We start from the raw sequence: 24639 nt of genomic DNA on the forward strand, positions 1-24639 counted from the left end.
ATCAATATACATATTATTATAACTAATTTAATACTTTCTTCTGTAAGTAGAAAGTAATAGAAGATACTTCAGCACAACCTTTAGAGATGTCAAGTGTTGAAGTGGGAATCCCATATAATGGTATACCAAAAGAAAATTAAAAGATGTAGTGTGTAGTCACTCTGAAGCTTTTCTTTCCATTTTAGGGAAGAAAAACTTGTTCTTCCCATTAGTGGTCTCTCAGTTACTTCTGGTAAGAAGTGAAACATCGTACTTTCTTGTTCCTTATATCCCATTTCCCCGTTCATAGGAAAGAGGAGGATGGATTGAAGAAGACAGAAAGCAAAGACAAAGGCTGGAGAATAAACAGTTCAGGCAAGGGATGGCAGTCAAAGAAAGGCTAACTGAATGAGGAGTTAGGACAATAAATGGGCTGTTGTAAGCAGTTTGCAGTGAGGTGCAAGTTGAAAGAAAGCGACTACATTCTGTATTTTGACTCTTCTGTTGTATGCATATATTTCTCAGTGATGTTATCATCCCTCCATGTCATTAATGCTACAAATACTTATTTAGGTGGTTTTTTTTAAAATTAAATTCCCATACTAAAGGATACTCAGTGGCGATTTGGAGGTAGCTGCTGTTAATGCATCTTATACATTGTACAATGAACCTGAGATTCATAACACATTTAATTCACTAATTTTACTGTCACAGAGGCATGGCAGGAATTACCCAGTGAAAGTATTATTTTGCCTATTTCATATACCATATATTTATAGGTGTATTAAGCAACTTTAATGTTTCACCAAATTAGTAAGCTTAATATCATCAGATGCCAAACTCTCAAATAAAGTTGAAAACCAGTTTAGTTACCACTGTAAATACAAGAAAAACTGCTGTAGGTTTTGATAAAAGCATACACATGTATGTACACAGCTACACACTGCTCATAAGCACCAATAGTAATATATAAAAAACATTCCCATGTTACTCCTTACATTTCATCTCCTTTTACTGACAAAATATAAAGTGATGTGACTTCTATTCAGAAGTTGAAAGAAGTAACATAACGGCAATTTGGGGTTTATCAACATAAATAACTCATAGGTGTAAGGTTTGAGTAGTAAATTGTTGTAAATACAGACTACATGTTAGCAATATTATTTATAATTTCACAGTAACCTTCTTTTCTTGAAAGTCTTGTTTATTGGCTAAGAATCAATTCTGATGATTTAGTGATTGAATTTACTGATGTTTCAATCTCTTTGATCCTTATCTAAAGCTTGTTGAAATGAAGATGAGTCCTCCTAGTAACTCCCATTAATTTGGGAGGCTGCAAAAGCTCAGTGACCGATTATTTGTTTACTCATAACTTAAACAAAATATAAATAGCAAGATCTCAAAGTGTCCTAGTATACATTGTTTTGATGGAGGTTTTTGAACATTGAATTTATCAGCAGCTGTCTAGCCTGCAGTTGCTGAGGGTAGGATACAAAATTCTAAACATGCTCTCACTGGAGGTATTTAAAAACAGGAGTGTTAACACCCTACTCAGGGATCTGACATGCCTCACAAAGTTGCACTGAACTTTTTTTCCCTGACAAACTGAGCAGCAAGTTCAGAATGCATCTCATGTCCTCTAATGTAACTCTCATGGCACAAAACTGCTTTCCAAGTGTTCTGACCTCCCTGAAGGTCCATATTTTTGGCTGCCTTTCAACTTGATCCATTTTCATTTTTTCAATGAAAATCTTGTATTTTATCTAGATTGAGACATAGACTTAGGTCCATTTGTTTCTCCTCAAAGTACTTGCAACTTCTTTCTAATTAATAAACTCCTCATACCTCATCACCATACCCTTTATTTTTTTTCCTCAACACTCACTTAAATGTTCATGAAATGGAATCTAACCCTATCTCTAAGTTTTCTCTTTGAGATATCTCCTACACATTGTTTGTTGCAATTTGGTAGTTTCAGTTTCAGGAAAAAGTAGTATTTTATTCAATATACTGTAGGTAATTACAGTAGATACCATATGTCCTATATTCTAAAACAGGAATATTGCACTGAATGCTCTGTTGGTTTAGATTCCCTTCCCTACCAGCCTCTATGAATTACTGGAGCTGCAGAACACAGCAGAGTCACTCAGTGGAGAAAATGTCTTGGCTATTTGTATTTAAACCAGAGCATTTTATATGACTTAAAACTGGTCCCAAATGTGGGGGTATTATCAGCTCTGAGTATTATTTGCCATACACTTATCCTAGTATGAAATATCCTTAGGAATTCACTTCCACTATATACACCGGAGTTGTAATTACGTCCTTCTAGAATCACAGCATACAAACCTTCCAAGCAAGAGCCTGTAATTACAATGTTGTGAAACTTCTGCTGTTTAGTAGTACAAATTACCATTGAACATTTTGGTGCAAGTTAATAGACAAAATCATTGATACAGCCAAAGTAAGGAGAAACAAATGTGGCTTTACATCACCTTTATGCTTTACCCTCTCTGTGTTGCAGACATCCAGTTGCCTTACATTACTACATGATGATGACTGCAGTAAGCCGATGCAGAAATTATGAACCAGAGCGAGTAGGAGGAAGCAATTACAGCAATTAATTTTGTGACAAATACATGTCACACGCAGTTTTTTCAAGATTAAGCTTCCTTTGCTGCAAGGACTCAAACCCCGAGTTCAATGGACTCCCTAGCCTAGCAACAGCAAGACCACGCTTCATTTTAGTGACAGCTCTTCGATATCAAAGAACATACTAAGGAAGTTTCTACAGCTAGAAAAAACTCAATGAAGGTACAACACAGAAGGGGAAAAAAATCACCACTGATAAAGAAAGAAGCTTTGGGTGCACAAAACAAAAATTAAAACAAAGTCATGCTGCTGTTGCCTGACTTAGACTCCCTTAAGCTCCCAGATCATAGCTCCAGAACTGGGATACAGAGCTGGCATTGTACAAAAAGCTGACTGCAGCCAACCTGAACATAATTCAAAGAATATACCAGCTTGAAAAGAAACTGGCTGTATATAGAAGACTTCCATGGTGAGCAGAGCCCTGCCTTGCTAACCAAATACACAGTCTGTATTTCTCAATCCTGAAAGACTTTCAAGTGCGATTTGAGGTTAAAAAGGTTATTATGTTCAGACACTATTTTAATAGCCCACACTAGTGATGTTTTAATTAAAAGTGGCAGTACATTTAGAACTGTCTTCTCAATGTTCCTCAGCTGAAGAACATATAGATTCAATGAAATTTCAGAAACATCAGAAAAGGCAACACTGGTCTAATTTTAGATGGGTGACAGTGTTTCATATCCCAGTGCAAAAGTCTGACACATCTTTCCACAGTGTGCTTTCTTCCTTATGAGTGCCATGGGAATAGAGCGGCATACGCATAATTTTCATGGATGGAAGTCACACATAAATTTCCCAATGCTAATACAATCTTCAGTCTGCTATGTTAGGTAGTGCATGCTTTCAGCTAGTAGAATACAATCCAAATGCTTTGCAGAAGAAGTAGGAAACTGGTGGGTTTGACCTTGGCTGACTGCCAAGCATCCACCCAGACACTCTCTCATTCCCCACCTCCCCCAGAAAGGGGAAGAAAATAAGATTAAAAGGCTTGAGATAAAGGCAGGGAGATCACTCACCAGCTACCACTGTGGGCAAAACAGATGACTTGGGAAATTAAATTTATAGTCAATTAAAAATAGAGTAGAATAGTGAGAAATAATAACAAAACTTCCCCCTTACTCTTCTTCCCAGGCTCAACTTCACTCCTTCATTCCCAACTCTTCTGCCTGCTCACCAGTGGTGCAGGGGGATGGGGAATGGAGGTTATGGCTAGTCCATAATATTTTGTCTCTGCTGCTCTGTCCTGCTCGCACTGTCCACCAGCTCCAGTATAGGGTCCCTCCACAAGGATACAGACCCCCATGAACTGCTCCAACGTGGGTCCTTCCCACAGGCTGCAGTTCTACAAGAACTGCCCCAGCGTGGGTCCCCCAGGGGCGGCAGGTCCTGGGAGAAGACCTGCTCCTGTGTGTGCTCCTATCCACTGGCCACAGCTCCTGCCAGGAGCCTGCTCCAGTATGGGCTCACCACAGGCTGCAGCTTCCCCCAGGGCATGTCCACCTGCTCCAGTGTGGGGTCCTCCACAGGCTGCAGTGTGGATATCTTCTCCACTGTGGTCCTCCATACATTGCTGAAGGACAACCTGTGACACCGTGGTCTTCTCTGTGGGCAGCAGGGGAATCTCTGCTCCAGCACCTGGAACACCTCCTCCCCTTCCTTCTCTGACCTTGGTGTCTGCAGGGCTGTTTCTTTCACATTTTTCTCACTCCTCTCTTTCACACCTGCTGTGCAGGTTTTTTACCCTTTCTTAAATATGTTATTATAGAGGCACCACCAGTGTCACTGCTGGGCTCAGCTGTGCCCTGTGATGGGTTGGTTGGAGCTGGCTGGGACGAACTATGTCCATCACAGGGCAGCCCCAGCCTCTCCTCACAGAAGCCACCCCAGCAGCCCGTCAGCCAGTGCCTGGGCATGGACACCCAATACAGAAACAAAAAGAGTAAAGGTAATAAGCTATGTTATATTGAAGTCTTTAAAAAATTAATTGTATCCTTTCTCTTGTCAAAACAATAATTTGAGAGTTCAGCTCAAGAACATTCATGGTGACTCAACTGGCTTCTTTACATACCTCATTAAAAAAGTACTTTCACTTGGACAGAAACAAATTGAGATACTCAATAAGTGATTCTGAAAAATGAAATAAAAATTTGAGGGAAAACAGACAGGCTTAAGGTGCACAGTTCACAATATCTATGTTCACTCCTTTATGATAAATGGTATGTTATGATGTCACCCCATCAGTCGGTACCATAAGCTCAGAATTTCATTTGAATGTCAGAGAAAAAATGGATCAAGAATTAGGGCATGTAGGTAGACAACATCAAAAAGTACTTAAAAAGCTCTTAAGCTTACACTTGAATATGAAATTAACTTCATTACACCTTGTCTTTCAAAGTAAGTTGAAAGCCACAACTAATGTAGTCCTTTCCATCAAAGGGTCATTTAATTTATTCTCTCTACTGAGGTCTGTGCTGAATGACTAAAATCAACAGGTATTGAAACTCCTGGATAGAGAAAAAATATTAAAAAGTGAATTAGCTGCTGGCAGAAGCTATACATAGTGTAACTGAAATATAATCCCAGAAAGTAATATTAATTTTCTAGTAAAATTACAAGGATTTAGAGAAAGACTGATGTGTCTAAGGCAAGAGCATGCTCCTCGTGTTAGACACCATCTTCCTTAGAGTACTGTTTCCACAATGTCAAAGAATTTGGCACTGAAGGGACTTGGGTTTGTTTTTCTATTCTTTAATAAAGTAGAATGAAAGTCAAAGTAACACTCATCTCTCACACTCAGTTGGACATGTTTATATTTGTTTATTTTGTTTATGTGCTATAAAAGTATTATTTTCTTCCATAGTTTCTTGGTTTCACCACCAGTAGTCGTGTTTTGTGATCCTTGGCCTCTCCTACAGTGATGCTGAGATAAATCTTAAAATCCTACTTCAAATGAGCAAAATCTTTGTTGATGTTTTCAAGATTTGTGATGTTGTGAGAAGTGTTACTAATTTATCCACAGTAAATTTTTATTCTGAGAAGTTTTATGGATAAATTTCAGTACTGTATTCATCATTAATTTATAAGTCAAGAATTTGGCATACAAAACTAAAACACCTGGGGCAAAAAGAAAGTGATGTTGATTACATCATGCTACCTGAAAGATATTGATGCTTTATTTTGACATATGTAGAGATTATTTAGAAAATATTTAGAAAAAGTACACAATTTCCTTTATTTCAAGGAGGAAACTACCTGACGTCTAAGCAACACTAACCTGATAATTACTGTTTGGAAAAATGTAGTGATTGTATAGATCAGTCAAGCAAAAGATTATTTATCAGATATATTTTTTTTTTTTACCACAATCAGGCTTATTTTGACTTACAAAAGAGGAAATTGTTTTATTAAAACTTACTGTGATCCTTGGCCCACTGCTGATGAGTCAATCCATGGCTGTACAATGCAAGATTTAAAGGAAATGTTATTCCAGAATGCATGGTGTCTGTTGCACCTGCACATCAAAGGTTCCTGTACTGATGATCAGTCTGGTCTGACTAGGTCTTATGTTACTGTTGGAAGAAAAATAAGTACAGAAGCCAACAGCAGCTCTCAGGCAATAATCTGATTTCCTTCTCAGTCTCCCTTAGCCTGGATCTTAACTGAAACCCCAGGTTATAATGCACAAAATTTAAAGTAAGTCTGCAGTCTCTCTATGCTGAGTGCTACCTTACTCATAGAACCAGAGCACGGTTCTATGTTTGTCTTGTGCTGGGGGCCCCAGGGCTGGATGCAGCTCTCCAGGTAGGGTCTCACATTAAATATGATTTGAATCTAATTTGCAAAAAAAGCAGCAAAACATCCCCGACCAAAACTCTCTGCAAGAAACAAAGAAGAGATACAGTAGATTTTTAAATGTATGTTTATGCAGGCAGAGATTCTATCTTTTTATTAGACCAGCTGACAGAGTGGATGGGAACCAGGAAAGTTGTCAAGCACAGAAGGTCTTTTTCAGCTCTGAATTGTTAAAACCCTTTGTGCACCTGTCCTAGTCAAAATGCACTTTCACTTTTCCCAAGCCAAAAAAGGTAAGAAACCCCCTTGAATTACTCTTTGACAGTACTACTACAGAAGATAGACCAAAAGTTCCAGGTATGTGAGGCTGAATTAGCTATGATTTCCAATTGTGCAGTAGTCAAACACCTTAGTCAAGATTGATTTATATAAATATGATAATTACTTCAGCAATTCCACAGGAACAAGCAGAATCCTCACAAAATACTCAACATATTTGTATCTAAATGGGTCTAGGTCTGCACTCTACAAAAAATGGTTTGGGGCAAGATGGGTGAAGGAGGCTGCACAGCAAATTCTGGTTGTACCAGGCTTTGCACTCCAGAGACCCTTTGTCAGTAGATGCAGACACTGAAAATAACACATAGCAGGACTTTGGCCTCAGCCAAGATCTATGGAGGTTGAAAGAGAAAGCTCATTAAAAGCTGTTTCTGTGGGGTTTGGTCTAAATATAATTTAGGAGAAAATGAATGGAAGGTCTAAACAAATTGGCTTGTTCCAATATCACTGAAAGTACACATTTGAAGGAAACGCTGAAGGCAGCAGTAGTCCAGCTTCAATTTTAGACACCTAGTAGAGCTGACAGACCTGGAATCTGAAATGTATCATTTTATGAAAAAGATGAAGGACAGCAAGGAACATGAATGATGAAATGTTTACACTGGTTTCTTTAGAGAACTATTTTCTTCATATCAGAATGACATTGCACATTATTCTACATCAATGAAATATAATCTTTGAAAAAGGCAACAAGCCATTTCCAAATTCTACTTTTTGAAGATGGAACAGAGTCCAGAAAGTAAGAATGACATACTGTAATTTATAAACTACCGTACAGCTGTAAGCAATGTTATGCTTTCAATTCTAACATTATCCTGTTATGTACAGTAAGAATGTGGAGTCCCATTGCTTTTCTCAGAAAAAGAGAAAAAAAATAATGAAAGACCAGTGGCCACTAGAAAAAACACACAATTCTTTTCCATAGTCAGTTACTATTAGAAGTAATAACTTGATCAAATTCCTAAGAAGTTCTGTGCTGCTGCCTTACTAGATATCAGGCTAGTTATTGCCCACCTTAAAAATAGAAGAACAATCCTTGAAAAGGCACAACATTTATTGCGGTGCACGAGAAAAGCCTCCAGTGTGGTGGGAAGGCCCACATCATTATCTTTACCATTTGCATCGCTATATGTGATAACACCTGAAAGGGTGAATGTTTCTTCTAATCAACAGATCTGCAACATGCATCTTCGCTGTCTTCAGGTATGTGAACCAGCTGCTTGCAGCCCCCCTCCTGACAGGGTTTAGTGGACTTCCAAAAATCCCACCTTTCCTAGTCCCGCTTATGATGCCAAGTACAACATCAGTATCCCATTCATACACTACTGCCAAGCTTGTCTCCTTCTGCTAAATGATGTCTTATCTCATTTCATTTGCAACTTTCCAATATGCTGGTCTTGCCTAGGCAGATATAGAAGATATTTAATTTGAAAAAGCTACTGTCATAACAAAATTATTCTTTTGACAAGTTTTAGCTAACAGAAAAAAAAAAAAAAAAAAAAAGAAAAAGATGATCACATGTAGAATCACCCCGCTTTCTTTCAGCTACATAGCTGGGCTTCTGGAGCTGAATTTCATCCATTCAATTAAATCCATTTTGAAATGTAAAAATAACATTTACTGTGAAAAGGGCTGAAGGCTTTCCTTGTTCATCTTGTTTTAATATTTCTCAGTCTTTGGGATAAGGGTAATGAGATTCCTCTGAATTAAAAATGCAAATTTGCCTGCCCTAGAAAGATGAAAACTGTATCTATGGATGCTGCATTATTGGGATATTGATAGTTGATGGTAATCTGGACAGCTCAGGAACTGCTTATCGTCCAAGGATACCTACAATATACTGCTTAGGATGAAACACTCTACTGAACACTACATTCCACCATTCGGGCATTAACCTTCAGTCCAGCACCCCCATGTACCATCCTACTGCACTGCATGCTAAAGACATTTTCATAGCTTGTCACATTGCTGTCACACTACTGACTTGCTTGACACCAGAAAAGATGCTAATGCCTATGTCTAGGGATTTGATGTTTTCACCCCTTAATTATCAAAGGACTAGTTAAGTTTGTCTGTCAGCTCTGTGGAAAGTTGGGGAAGGCAGATGCTTCTCTCCTGGTCATGGGGTGGCAGCCACAATTACACAGTCCAGATCACAGACACTGCCTGCCTGCCTGAGAGCTGTGGCAGCAGGTCCTGCTCAGCTAAAGCATCTTCATCCACACTTTCCTTTGCTTGTCTCCACCCATACACAGGACCTGGTGTAACGAGCCTTGCACTGAGCTGAGAACCACAAAGCACAAGGCCCCATGTCCTAACTTCTTTGATTTCTAATACAGGGACCACAGTGAACATTAAAAGAAAAGCTGCTAGATTTGTTTCTTTAATGATAAAATTAGGAAGCTTAACCTGTTCAGAGACCTCTTTTATTTTAGGATGAAGCTTACCAGAAGGAAGGTGTTCAGAAAGAAGGTTTTCTTGGACAAACAGGTCTACTTTAGCTGAAGCTGGTTGCTTGGTGACTCCCAGCTGCAGTGGGAAGGGTTAACCAAATTATGTAGCTAACTCCTGGAGATTTAAGGGGAAGGCTTCCTTCTCACAGCCCATGACAGAAAAGCTTCTTGGCAATCTGTCCAAACAATGAACCACTTCCTCCAGCAATTTAAAATTAATAGGACAGTCTTCTGTGGAAGGGAAATATACAACTTAAGTACTTCTGAATATAGTTTATTTAGTAAATTATACCCTTACTAGGAAAGGGACTACAATTAGGTATTTTCACCTTTTTTAGAAGGATTTTTTTTCTCCACCTCCCCTTGAAGAATGAGCGAAGAAACGTCATTTCTATAATTAAACTGCTAAGTTGCCGTGGTCTTTGGAAAAAAAACCAACCCAGAGATTCTGTCCCACCAGCTCTGTGAGCTGCCAATACCTGTGGCAGGCAAGGCACGCGGTGTGCTTAGGGAGCGCAGCATGCCATCAGCGCAGGCGCCCTTACAGAGCGAGACAGGCCCAAACACAAGACAGGTGCAAACCAAACGTTTGGGATTTGTACCAGAAAGCCTTACAGGAACACAGATTCTTTTGGGAAGCTATAGCATGTTATTATTTGTAACGACAAATGCTCCCAGCAGTTTCTGGCTCCTGTTACATACACCTAAACCAGGAGGGTTCTGTACTGCCCCATTATATGGCACAGGAATGGACTGTGCTACCCTTTTAGAGGTGGGAAGAAGATACGTTTTAATCCATCTTTCTGTGGGATGAATTGTGGTTAGGATCTGTCTCAAAGCCTTAAATGGTCTTTAGTCTGTGTTGAGCATACACCTGATCTGCAGTACCTCTAGGCTGTCCCACGCTGCATGGTCACGTAATGATGCTCTTGTCTCAAGTTCAATCTCTTCCCCTTCACTCAAATACTGCCCGAGACATCCCCAACATCAGGTCTTTCAAAGAAATCTACAGAGGACAACACCATAGCTGTATTTCCCTTCCACAGGGAAAAGCTCCAACACCAATTCTTTTAACTAATCGGTCAGTCAGTTCTGGGCAGGAATTGAACACTGGTTTCTACTTAGTAAACAAGCAAACATTAATTCGAAATAAGAAGATGGAATTAAGGAAATGCCTAAATATTCGGCTGAATTTGGATTTTTAAACAAATTCTTATATAATAAACATTTTTCAAAGGATATTAGAATGTCTATATTAGCAAGAAAAAGTTTTAAAATCTGAAATATTATTTAGAAGTAATTGCTAATTTACATGGCATTTCATACATTAAAAAGGGCTGAGCTTATATTTTATAGTAATGAAATAGTATCAAATATAATCTTAACAATTTAATGGTTGGCTGGGTTAATTAGCATCTTTCAAAGACTGATAATTAGTATTTTTTGACCTCAAGGTCACAGCTCAGACCAATTACTAATTAGAGCACTGACAAGAATTAAGACAAATATAGCATTTTCATCTGAAGATCTTCACATGCTTTACTTCTGCACGTATTTCCTCAAAACACCTACAAGTTAAGTGACAATTTTTAAGGCTCGTGTTACAAAGAAGTAGGCTGAGACACTGACAGGAAACAACACTTTCTTCAATCATCATAGTAGAATGCAGGAAAAAGATTTGCACACAGTTTGGTAAACTGTCTTGACAATTTTGCAAAGCTGACAAAAATATATGTCCCTTTTTATCCCCTTCCAAAATGGAAGTAGCACTGTTGAGCTGACACAGTGTCATACAAATACATAAAAGTGCTTTCAGAGAGGATAGGATGGGTCAAAATACCTAGACTTACTAAGACCATTGAACATTTTCTTTATTTAAATAAAACTTCCTTTTCCTAGAAATTCATGTATTATTTAAGTACAAGACTGCTTGTCTAGTACTCAGCAATATGAAACCACTTTCCATATAAAAGAAATTGATTTACTGTTCCTAACACCATTAATATTAATTAGCACACACAACTCCTACATAGGGTGTATTGACATTTATAGTTTAGGCCAGTTTAAGTCCCAAGAGCTTCACCTACAAATATCGGAACAAAAACTTCCTTTCCCAAACGGTTTATCAGCTTTACACTAATTTACTACATTTGGACTACTTAGGCACCAGTGACACCCACTTGGAATCACAGCTAAGTTGTGGTGCTTGCTAGCCCAAATTATTCCACAGGAACCTTCCAGTTGATCTAGTCAAGACAGATGAACAGCAGGAACAAGGAAATTATTAGGTTATTTCATGGAACTGGAGCAAACTCACCAATATATGGGAAGAAATTTGCTGGTAGTCAAGCAGAAAGCCTGCAGTGAAAACTCAGTTTGGTGCCTTAGCAACAAGACCCTCTGAGTGGTACAGTAAGAGGCAGGATTCAGGTACCTCAACATAGACAGCTTGTGCCATTTTGGATGCCTTAAGCATCTGCAGTTTCTGAGACATATTTGTGAGGCTGGCAGGTACAAACTAGGAGTGAGACCTGAGCTATGCCCTGTCGGAGGAATGGCTTCAAGCCAGGCAGGTTAACTTACAGCATCTAAAAAGGCAATAAATGCTCAGTTCCCTAAACTTCAGTCCAACCTCTGTTTGGTTCATGCCTGAGAGAGAAAACAGTTTCCAGTATTTTAAACAGGGAAAGCTAAGGAATCTGTATCCTTTGGTTTTGGTTTTGTCTGATTTTGATCTCCACTTGCAAAAAGTGGTGGAAAGCTGCTATGCTGCCAGAATCAGGTCATCATTAGAAAATTCTTCTTTCATACAAATTGCAGTAAACATAACGCAGTGTTAATGATTCAGTTTCAGCTTTCCTGATTTTCCTCTACAGACTGGTGACCTGTACAATCTCCCCTTCAAATCCTTATTATTTTACAAGCAAATTATAATTAATAAAGGAAAATCTGGAAAATGAATACAAGGAAGCAAACTTCTCTTTGCAATTATATGCTTTCATAGAAAAGATGGTGCACTGTACCACACATTACATTTTTCAGGTTTATCTCTTTTCTGTGAAATCAATTAAAAAAATCTATGGAAGAAAAACATCAAGTAAATGAGGCATAAACTGATAATATCCCTAGGTACTGACTACTTTTGCACATGCACCTCTTTTAAATTCCCTTAAACATATTGTGCTCTATACCACATGGGACACATAATTCTTACACCAAATTTCACCCCTTCTTCAGTAGGTTTCAGGGCATCTAGAACAGTTTATTTTCTGCTATGAAGTCTAGGAGACTCCTTTATTCTCTGATTATAAGGAACCTAAATAAACAGTACATTAAAAGAAAAAAAAGTTGATTATAATCATAGGACTAGAAAGAACAAAATTCCATTTTGTCATAATTGCAAAACATTAAGAAGTGTAGTCAGTGCAATTCTGTATCTATATATGTGCATGCATTTATATCTGTCCCTGTTGGTTTCAGCACTTTGGATCAGACAGAATATTTGCAATGGAGCTCAAATCCAAATCTGCTTGTTTGACACTGCAAGGTGTTTGGAGTGGAAATCAAAGACTGCACTGCTTTAGAAAGCAGAGGTACCCTGTGATGTGTCAAGCACACAGGCCTTGCTTTTCCGGGCAAAGGCCTTAAATCATTTTTCTGCTGACAGGTGTGCTCAGGGAGAAAGAAGGGTTGTTTATCTTAATGTCTTTATGTATTTTCTGCAGCCTGTTCACATTAAATGCAACAAAGCATCTTGGAAAACAAGCTACTGACGTAATTCAGCTGTGGCTGAATAACATTAAACAAAATTTATCTAGCCTTTGAAGTGCAACCTTTATATTCTCTGTTCTAAACAGTAAAATAAGCAAAATTTGAGGCTTTCATGTTAGCTGTCCCATCCTTATCTCCCTTTTTTCCAGCAAACACAATGCAAACACAATGGGAGCTGGACTAGCAAGCAGACAGTAACACATCTGTTGCAAAATTTGGCAGGATAATATAAAAAGAAGTCAGAACTTCATGTAACTGTTTATATAAGAAGTTTTACCTACAACTTGCAGTCATTTTTTCCTGAAGACTGGCCAAATTCTGTAGCTGTTTATACTCAGTCTATGGCAGCCCACAAGATAAAATCCGGCTTCTCAATGCAATCGTTTGACACCAGGTGTCCATGCCGGAACACTGGAAGCATACTCCTTTTCACCAATTTTCTTAAGCCCTTATCTGTATTGACATAAGTATGTTGCTGTGTCATATGTGAAGCCAGTGAAGCTTTCCTCATAGACATGTTGAATATTCCTGGTTAATATCTCCATAATGTGGTACAAAACAGATGTGTAATAACCTAACACAGATTAACACAAATTACTCATTTTTTATCAATATATGCATTTAAAAAGTGCCTAAACACCTGCTGGGTCCAGACTGAGCTATTTTTGTTAGGTGTTTTAAAAGAATTTGTCAAAGTACTTTCAAACAGAACAACCAAAGTTCCTATGTTGAATTCATGGGCATTGACTCTTCATATTCAGTTCTCTGTCGCACAGGGAACCAAATAACAATGCCTGTACCACAGAGCTGATCATATCACATCACAGAGCAGCAGGAGGGTGCTGTGGCTCAGCTGATGTGTGCTCTTCCTATCCACACTGAGCAGAAAATCTTGAGAGCCCAGCATGAGGCAGTGGCCCAGGGCAGGCAAGGCAGGAATGTGCTGTACAACAGCAGCTCCTGTTTGGTTGCTGATCAGCTATGCTCTGCCAAGTCCGACTGCTTCAGGGGACAGTCATAAAATAATCCAGGCTGGCAGGGACCTCTGAAAGTCATCTGGTCCAATTCTTTGGTCAAAGCAAGGGCAACTTCAAAGTTAAAGCTAACTTCAAAGTAAGATCAGGTTGCTCAGGGCCACATCCAGTCAATTTCTGAGTATCCCCAAGGACGGAGTTGCCACTCTGCGAGATCTCCAGTGCTTGATCACCCTACCTTGTAAATTATTTTCCCTAATATCAAACACGAATATGTCAACTGGCAGAGTTGAAGGTAGTGATATATTCCCAGCCTTTTCTGAGCTGCACTGAAGAAACCCAGTTCTCAGGCTCCCCATGTTGTAACCCCCTAATCATGTTGATGACCCTTCTCACTGTATAGTGTCAGTCTTGCTCCTCTCTTGTTTTACAGCTTTCTGTTTGTGGTGGTGAAGGGCTCTCGTGAAAGGGGAAAAAATATTTTGCAATGAGCAATAGCCTGGGCCTCAGGGTATTTGAGCTTTGACTCTCTTCCTTGTATTTTTCTTGTGTGATTATGGGAAAGTCACCTTCTTGGGTTTGATTCTAGTAGTGACTGTCGAGCCCTACCGCTTGAATTAAACCCATGTAAATTTAGTTGCCTAATACACAAAACCAATGTGTGTCTGTATTGATTCCATGAGAAACAGAGGGCAGGTGGGCCCCTGAAATAGCCACTTCAGTTAATTGCCAAAGGTAATTTGAAAGATGGGTTAGGGTCTAATGTAATACAAAAAAAGGAATGATATGAAATTGAACTAAATCTGGCTAACTGTGGTGTAACAAATGCCTATGTTATCAATGACATCAGCTTTGAACTTGATCACTTTCTGTGTGTGCTTTTTTAACAGAAGAGAATGGCCAAGGCAGTTATTAAAGTGTAAGTCAGACCCCAAAATCAAGAGTTGGGGTAAAAAATTATGAAGGCTTTAAAGAAGGTCAAGCCAGATTTCTTTTATTTATCTTCTAATTCTCTACCTCATTTCAGAGATAAGTGTAGTAATAATCACTTTGCCACTCCTTGCAAATGCACAGTCAGTTCAATATGCCACCAGGGGATACTAGTAGGGAGCTCTTCATAGGGGAATCAGGATCCTGTTGTGCTGGGCCATGAATCCAGCAAATGCTAAGGGATGTTGCTGCACCGAAGAGCTAACAAAGCTCTTTGGATAGTGAACTGGAACACAAATTCACCAAAATCTCATCACACAGAGATGCCAAATACCTCTTAGATGGAAATGGCACTTTAAACCCGCTGAGCTGTGAAGGATTCACACTGGACCTGTGAAGGAATGGCTTTACGCATGACTAGAAATAGCTTGAGACATCCCATGTCCTTAAAGAACTTAGGTTACATCTTTCAGAATGAGCTGAAAGACAAGCTTATTAACTCAAACGTTAACATTTTTGTAGCTTACATCGGCAGATGTCCTGCTTATAAAAAAATGGGCAAAATATCCCATAACAGGCTCTGAGTATACACATTTAGATGAATTCAAAACTGTTTTCAAAGGAATAGTTTTTCTTAGCTGAAAACATAAAAATGAACATTATCACACCATCCAAATCCACTTCTAAGTGCAAATGATTTGCAATATAAAATTTATTTTGCATAATACTATTGAAAGACTGGCAAAGCAGATGAGTCTTGATGCCAATGCAACAGAAGTCTGAAGTCTGTTCCCAGCTCTACTTAAAGTGACCTTGAAGGAGCTGTCCAGTATTTTTTTTGTGAAAATGAACCGCTGAAAGATGCTGTCAAAGTTGGAAATATGAACCATGTGTAATGTGAAGGAAACAGAAATATTAACAGCAATTAGGAGGAGAGCTGGAACTGAAATTTATGGTTTCTGGGCTTCCTATCAAATGTATCTTTGTACATAATAACAGGGATAATAACAGGGACTGTCTGTGTCTCTTTCACAGTTGTTTTGGTTCAGATAAAATCACATGCTCTGGCTGTATGAAATAAATGTGAGCAACTGAAAATATTAAATGATGGAAATCTGAAGGTGCAAGCCTGAATCAGCAGCACACAGATTACTGCTTCTTCTCCATAAAGCAGTATGCTTTGATTTTTCCTTTTGTAACTATGAAATACTTTCAAGAAGGGGAGACTCAAAATACGTTTTTTCAGTTTAAAAGTAAATCAGATTATAATTCCACTGATGATACATTTCTAATCTTCTTAAATAATCAAAAACACTTAAAGAAAAAGATAGAACCTTTTCCATAGCAATAAAAGCTTCTCCCATCTTCTAGAAAGGATCTCACCAGAAAAAGGATAAACAGCAGGGTTGCATTACCTAAATGAGCCATTTGATGATAATAACTCGTAATAAAATAAATGCCACGACTCACAGGAAATAAAGTGAGTTGTAACACTCACTTTTGTTTTACTTGCAAAATAAAGACTTGAGACACTGTGACACAGGCCACCACACAGCTACTTTTACTGCTATTTTGAGGGTAAAGCTACACCTGAAAATACCAGTGTAGAGTTTTCATAGTATTAGAATAACGACAGATGAAAAGTCTTCACATTTTGTTTCCACCTGAATACAGAAACATGACAATTGTCAAATCATCTGCAGTTTCTTCAGACATCTAAACTATAAACTTTATATCAGCATAATGTGTTGTTATGTGACTTTAAGTCTTGTGATACTGAAGTAGTTTAAAATTTTTATATGGAACTAAATTTACTAATAGTCAATTTTATGTCAGTATCATGCTGATTCTATCTATAATCAGCAATAAATATGTTTAAGAGCATGTCCTACAAGACTCAACAGGGATATTTAGGTAAATGGAACCACAAGGATTGAGAGAATTAAATTGGACTTTGAGTTGTCATTTTCTGAGGGTAGTTTAAAGAAAGTAAATACACGTCAAAGTGATCAATCATGTCAGCTCTTGAGTAAAATTCCCCAGGCCTCTTTCTCTATTAACTTTGTGTGCCTTAAGAGTATCATCAGACATGACGGCCTGTTCTCCCAGTTGCAGGTGGTTAAGTCAGAAGCAGCTTGCAAGACCGACAGGAACAACTTTGATATAAAGTAAACAGAAGAGGAAAATGGGATCCAATATCTGTAAAATCTCCCAACAGTGTAATTATTTGTTTGCTTGTTTAGCCAGAGAATTAGAGAGATCATAACTCTGGACTAATGCCTTCAAAGAGAATGGAGAAACTGGAAAAAAAAACAAGAAAAAAAACCAAAAAAACCTACTTTTTGCAATTGTAAGAGAAAGCAGCTCTGTTTTTCAGACCCTTCTTCTGATTTTAATTCAGGAGTCTAATTTTTTTCAATTTTCCTTTTCATCAATAACCATTTTCGTCCTGTGATATGAAAGGTTCATATTGTTGTTTGATGACATATCAAACCCCCCACTTCTGCCTGCAGAAATGTACTATATATGTACTTCTCTGTCTATAAAAATATTGTATCTGCTATCTACATAGATGTGGCTTGGAGTGAAGAAATTTCTCCCTAAGCAATTTCTAAATTTTAAGCTTTTTTCTTCTTTTTCAGTAGTGAATTACTCCCCTGTGACTCCCCAATGCCATGTTTCAATGTTTTCTGCTGGACAAATTTGGGATATATTGGTTTGTATGGATTTCTACTATGATTTCTAGTGTTTTTTTAGTTTAGAAGGAAAATATATTTAGTCTATCAATTTTATGAAGGACTTTCTCTCTTGAAAAGCTTTAAAATATCTCTATAAAGGGGAATTAATTATTTTACCTTTTTAAGAGAAACATCATCCTACATTTACTGCTATTGCATTTGTAATCCCCTTTTGTGAATCAAGCTATTAGCTCCAAGACATCTTGGGGTGAACTATAAACTAACTTTACTACAGGATCACATTTAATTTAGTAGTCATATATATAGCTTCCTCAAGCAGTATCACCTCAGCACACCCAAAACCCCCCTCCAATTTGCATTAGCAGTACAATTATATTTTATGGTATGTAACAAAGAATGTGAGAAACTCGGTTTGCGTTAAAAATAAAGTAAGTTGCTAATCCTCAGCAGTGTGAAAACAAGTTCCAAGGGAGATTTAAAAACTTAGAAACCAGCAGATGAATTAAAAGATACATAAGTCAAGGATTTCTGCAGCCTGATGGATGTTTTTGAACATTGGAGTTGACACTGCTGACTTTATTACACATTTAAATGATGATAGGTCCACTGTGACTACCTTGCTTGCTCAGCTGCCTAGAAAAATCTTGTGTTATGCCTAGGAGTTACCAGTTATATCATACATTTCTACTTCGAGTGGGCAAAACTAAGTTGGAAGATGTTCTATATTTTTTTCAGGGTTTTTTTGTAGTAAAAGAACTGATGCTTTTTCCTGCTCAAATACATTGAAAAGACCTCTACCTTTACTATTTTTCAAAATGTTTTTGGTATTTAAAAAACTCTGCATGTTCAGAATGTACAAAAGTGCAACCTGTAACAGCTGTAATGGTAGGATTTTTTTTTTTTTTTAATAGCGCCACTTTGCTGTATTATGCATTCATAACTATCATGATGCAACGGAAATTAAGGACAAATTCTAGCAGTTGAATTCAGGGGATTGGAGACTTCCTACTACCACCATTTACTCCTGTGTCCCCCTCTGTGACTTGCTTTCAACATCCTATGCAGGCTTGAGATGAATCTATAAGATTCAAAATGGTGCATGGGAAATTAATTCTGCACATGCCTTCAGATTCTAGGGTTTTCTGAAAGGGTACAAAATTATGCAAATACTTGCCCTTGCCCTTTTTAGCTTTCTTACAGGAGATCCAGAATGTCAGCTACCATGAAACAGTAATGTAACATCCAAATTCACTGGAGGAAACCATACAGAGAGTCTCATGGAGTGTCCTTTGGTCCTCCAAAAGGATGGAAAAACATCAGATTTTTTTTTTCTTCTGTAAAATAAGTACACAAACACCCAGCACAGACTGAAAAGTTACCCATTTTTACAGATAGAGATGAGATTCTTCTGTATCAGTAATGACTTAATTTTATATATTACAGGTTCAAATAAAAATTTCTATAAAATTCTATGGGCACTAAAAGCAAGTTACACTAAATGCCACAATTTCTTAATGCACAGCGTTCAGAAATGCTTATAACAGTTCTGTGCTATAAATACACAGACAATAAAACTGAAATGTTTCATAACTGAGTGTGCACAGAAATTTTATCTAAATTAGAACATGATTACTCTTACTGGAAGCAGTTTCATTACTGTTAGCACTTGTAGGTCTTGCCTCTTTCTCCCTAGGGAGAAAACCAATGACTGGAGAATGCCATATCTAGTGTAGAATCTTTCTATAATTATCACAGAGATTTCTAATATTGGGAGCATTTATTTCCTAACTTTGTGGGAAGAAAGTCAACACAATCTCTTTTTGAAAACCCTGCTGTGCCAGCATTATTTGTGTTCTAATATTTTCTAACAGCCTTTCCGAGGTATAAATGAGACGTCAAATCTAAATTAACAGTGGAAACATGACCTGCCCTGCTCTTTTGCTGCAAACTGACAGCTCAGGCACATACGTCAAATATGAATTGCCCTCCAAGCTAACTAGAGATTCAGGATTGGCATATTGCTGAACTGCAAAACTTACTAAAAAACACATCACCATAAGGAACAAGGAATCCCAAACAATTCCATAAACTTTATTTTTCACTTAGGAATTATTTTTTAATCTATAAATTTACAGTGTCAAATCTTCAAAATTAAATCTACAGGTCCTCACAAAGCTTTCCTGCTTGGTGAATATACGGGTTTCAAATAAACCTCTTCCCAGAGAACTAACTGCTTTTCCCATACCTAGTTCTTTCTTACATGCTGTCATTAGGATTCTGCTTTGTCCCTTCCTTCCTCATGATCATAGAAAAAAAGCCCATCCATGGATAAACTGCATACAGTCATTTTATCAACCCTCCTACCAAAACTGAACATACCTATATACTTTTTGAATCCTGCTTTCTGAAAAGCAACCCTATTAGCTTTTGTCCTAACCTTCACAGAATGGAAAAATAAATTCCCTTCCTCTTTGTAGTAATCTCCTGGTTAAGTAAAGGTTATGGTATCTGCTCTTAATTTTCTTTTTTTTTTTCTTTAAGCAACCATTGTCAATGAAGCCTTTCCTCTCACTAATAATTTTCTTAGACTTGTATAATTCCAGTTGCTCTCTCCTAAACTTTATCTCACAGGTCCTAAACTTTCGTGATGCACATGGCCTAGAAGCAGAAACAGTACGTCAGCCGAAACCCTCCAATGCCACCTCTTTCCCTCCTGTTAAAAGTTCTATGAAAAAATCCTTCCAAACCAGCAAATAAATCAAAACATTTAATATAAAAATAAATAATACAAGCAGAAGAAAGACATGGTGAAACCTGTGTGTCTTCATCTACCAAACTTTGCTTATCTTCAGATCACCAAAAAAGTGGTTTCGAGTTCACATGGGCTAAAAAAAGATCTGAGAAACTTGGAAGACTTGTAAAAGCTTAAAGTTTCATATCAGATAAAAGTAGAGATGAAAAATGCCTATTTCTTTTTATGCAAATGATAAAACCATATTCTCCATGGACCCCAAAAGGAACAGGAAGAAGGAAAGGATTTTGGAAAATCATCCCATCAAATCCATAGAAAAATAGATGATGGTCAAAAACATTAAAATCTGGCAAGAAAATTAGAAGTGCTATTTTATCACATTGATTTTCACTACCACATCTTCCAATATTGACTCATCAGTCATGGCTAAACATAGTTTATGTAATTGCACTGAAATACCTTTTAGTTCTTAAGCGTGAGAGACTTATTCGAGGTCTTTCTCATGTGGCAAGTGAATACTTGCTCAGCACCTCAGATTTCAGTACATTTCCAGTTTAGTGGCCAGCCTCTCCTTTTCCTTTGCCATTTTGCCTTACCCCTCTACTTTTCAAAATAAAACTTTTGCCTATACATACAAACGTAATTCTCGGCTGGTCCACTTTATCAACAGCTTCCTTATTTCACACAGGTAAGTTAACAACGTTACTGATTCTCATCTAAAAAGGATGTATTTTGCCTTAGCTTTTGAAGGGCATTGGTTTTGGTTCCTGAACTAAAGCTGATGGCAATAAATAGTAGAAAGAGTGGATGGAAATGTTCCTAATTCACAGCACAGGGGAATTCCAGCCTGCCCCTTTTGCCACTGCACTTTTGATGCTGCCCTAGGAACTGCCAGAGCCTGGTGGCAGCAGGAGCAGTAGTACATTGGCATATGCTTACACAACAGGTATGTGTAGGAGTCAACAGTATTGCCAGGTGAAGCACAGGATTCAGTATTAAATCAACTGTGTTCCACCTCAGGAATTAATATAGATGACAGCTATGTAGGAAGTAGCCGTTTCCTGGGCAGCTATCCGAACAAACAAGAACAACCAGTCATTATTTTAATTATTCATTTCTGTGCCAGTCACTGTGCCTTCTCAGTGTTCATTAATGTACGTTAGAGATTCAGCACAGCTGAACAAACTTCATATTGCATGTGAAATTACTGAAGCACGAAAAATGAAGACAGTATATTGATAGTTCTGAGATAGCAATATGAAGTCATTACTGAAAGACAAAAAACTAGATGCTGTCATATGTCATATTCTAAGTTATCCTTTGGAAAGATATGCATACTGTGTATAGAAACGGTAGCTATATGTCTAGATAATAAGTGTATCAGCCACATAGGTTCAAACATCTGGTCCATGTGCAAATAGGTGAATGCCCAACAATGGATTACATAGATGTTCTAGCCAGAGCAGAGGTATACATGCTTGAATTGTTTCAAGTATTCACAGTTGCACTACTTAATTTACATTTCGTATTTCTGATATGTGTAAGGTTTATTAATAAATATAGGGATGAAAGTTATCTCCATGTCTAGAGTTCTAGAATTCAGCAGCTCAGTGGTGTGGGAAAACCCATTCACTGCACTAGACATTCACTGCATTATTCCAGGAACAGCTTTTGAGTATCTGAGTGTTCAGGTATTTTTACCACAGCAGTCTATTGTTCTCTGAAATGCTGATCTCGCTTTAAGTACCCACAGCCAAGTACCATTCATGAAGAGAATTTCATCAGTTAGCTTTCTATCACAAATTTTTGGGTTTTGTGTATGCAAGCTCAACATTACAAATTAAACATTTTTTATCATTGCAATATTAAGATTTTACAGCCACACCCATTTAGAAGTGTAACAATATACTGCACTACCTGTAAAAACTGGCTGTTGACAAATGTTAACTTCAAATCTCAATTACTCTAGTATGTGAACAAAGCGCTACAGGCAAAAACACACCTGCATTCTAGGATACAAAATATGATACGATTCCACAAAATTGTTACAGGTTAAGGAAGAAAAGCAACAGAAACATTTTTATGATAAATAAAGGGTCATAATAAATATTCCTTGCAAGTCTTTTATCACTTCTCCTCTGATAATGTAACTGCCAAGCAGTTGCATAACATCAGCAGACCCATATAAAATAAACATGTCACAAATGACAGCCACCCACCAGCAAACACTGTGATAGATCAGAAATAATACAAGAGTAGGATGAATCCCTGTGGCATTCCCAAATTAAAATCACAAAATATTGACTGGGAGCAATTTGGAACAACCACCTGGCCTCATTATATTAAGATTTTAAAATCTGATCATAACTGATCTGAATCAGTGCTATATATGTTTTGCAGGTATAGCCATATTCCATAAACAAACTTGCAAACAGATATAGTAATTCTTCATAAGAGCTTTTGTGGCATGGGGAAAAATGGTAGTAAAACAGTAAATGCATTTGAAATCATCCTTCCCTCCTCTTTTTCTGTTAAGATTTCTAATACATTCTTGTTTTCATATAAGAAGACAATTCATTGTCTAATATGTCATGACAGAGTATACATTTTAACATCAGACAAAAGATATTAGAATATGAGCTCAATGTGACTTCAATTTCTAAAATTTCTTAGACTCATCTGGAAACGCCTCCTGTAACTTAATTAACTGAAACCTCTTAAACATACTTGTGCTGAAGCCAGTATGTACAACTTGATCCAAATAATAGTGAAAAGGGGATGAGAAGGAAGGAAATAATGTCTCCCACTTAAAGCTACTAGACACTGTTGATCCTTAGTCATACAACTAAAAAGTAAAGGATCATCTTTTACCCCAAGAACTGGTCCTAATTTGGCCTGCCTTAAAAGCCCCATTAGCTTCCTAGGTCCCATGCAGGAGGTGGACACAATATCTCTTTACCTGCACAAGATGCTGGCTGGAAAGTGTGGCAGTATTTGACAACTTTACATCATCTTTAAACAAGGCATACATTTGCCTTTACCCATACCAAGCTCCAGTGGCAGTCCTCTGAGGTGCTCTAAGAACTGGACAGGCAGGTGCTCTGGACATGGTTTTACTCTCATGTGGAGAGGAAGGTCATGCCGTTAAGCCCCCTACAGACCATCAAGAACATTTCCAACAAACATGTCAGCTATAAGATGAGGAGGGTGGCCCCCACCAGCAATAATGACTATTTCTCACAAGCTGTTTAAGGCATAAGGGAACAAATACCTGACAGCAGGGAATGGGGAGGACAAAGCAGCGCTCAGCCTCACCCCCACACCCATCTGACACTTCCACAGCCCAGGAGGAGGAGAAGGGAATGCAGGGCAGAAAAGGGGCTCACTGGCGCTCACTGGCTCTCACTGGCCAGGCCAAAGTAGGTGACAATGTCAACAGTGCTGTATCTCGAAAGCAGCGTGCCATATGGTTTCACTTCACAGAGACATGCTGTGTTTAAACTGGAAACACATGAAAGCATTCTCGAGAAGGAGGCAGCTGGTTAAGCTGTTGGTTAATATTTGTAATTTTTCTGAAGTTTTTATTTAGTTACTTAAAATAAACTCCTCCACATATCCTGCTCAAGCTGCTCTATCATCGAGGAGAGAGTATGCCATCAGGTTTTCTCTGCCAGTCATGAAATTGCTTTGTTAAACCCCAGTGCTGGTGTGGAAAGAAAAGCCGGCTCCCAAGTCTCCAAGAGCGGGCTCTCTGCCCTCTCCTCGCTGTCACAAGCTTTTAAGCCAACGCTGGGTTTCCCTTTGGAGGTGAAAGCATTCCTGCACCATGTGGTAGGCTACTAAATTCGCCTGGGGTGCTGTGAGGAGCTGACAGAAAGAGCCATTTTATGTTTCCTCTTTCCCACTAAATCTGCTGTGAATTCACACATCAAACTCCGGCTGTAAAGCAAAGAATGTGAAAATCTGCAAAGCTTCACAGGAAAGAGACCCAAACCCTAGAGATCAATGTACAGAGCACCACAAAATGCATTTTTAACAATACAACTCACAACCCTCTGTCAAGTCCTCCCATTAGCAATCCAGCGAACAGTTATTACAGCAGTTCCACTTAATCAAAATTAATATCTAATTCCATAAATTTGCAGTCTGGACATTTTTAAGTGCAGAAGCTAGACATTTCATGTGTGGGGGTGCCTTTTGACACTGACACTTCTGCTTCATCTCTGCAAAATAGCATCCTGCAGTCTGTACAGGTTTTCATCCTTTGCTATCTCCCAATGACTGTTTCTAGCCCGTCA

At 38.1% G+C, this 24639-nt stretch overlaps 1 protein-coding gene across 2 annotated transcripts in view; it reads right to left on the reverse strand.

Moving 5' to 3' along the window:
* DLGAP1 (DLG associated protein 1) overlaps positions 1 to 24639 on the reverse strand; it is a 429900-nt gene that overhangs the window by 206895 nt on the left and 198366 nt on the right. The window lies entirely within an intron of this gene.

Source organism: Falco cherrug, chromosome 3, assembly GCF_023634085.1.
Source record: "Falco cherrug isolate bFalChe1 chromosome 3, bFalChe1.pri, whole genome shotgun sequence".
Lineage (NCBI taxonomy): Eukaryota > Metazoa > Chordata > Aves > Falconiformes > Falconidae > Falco > Falco cherrug.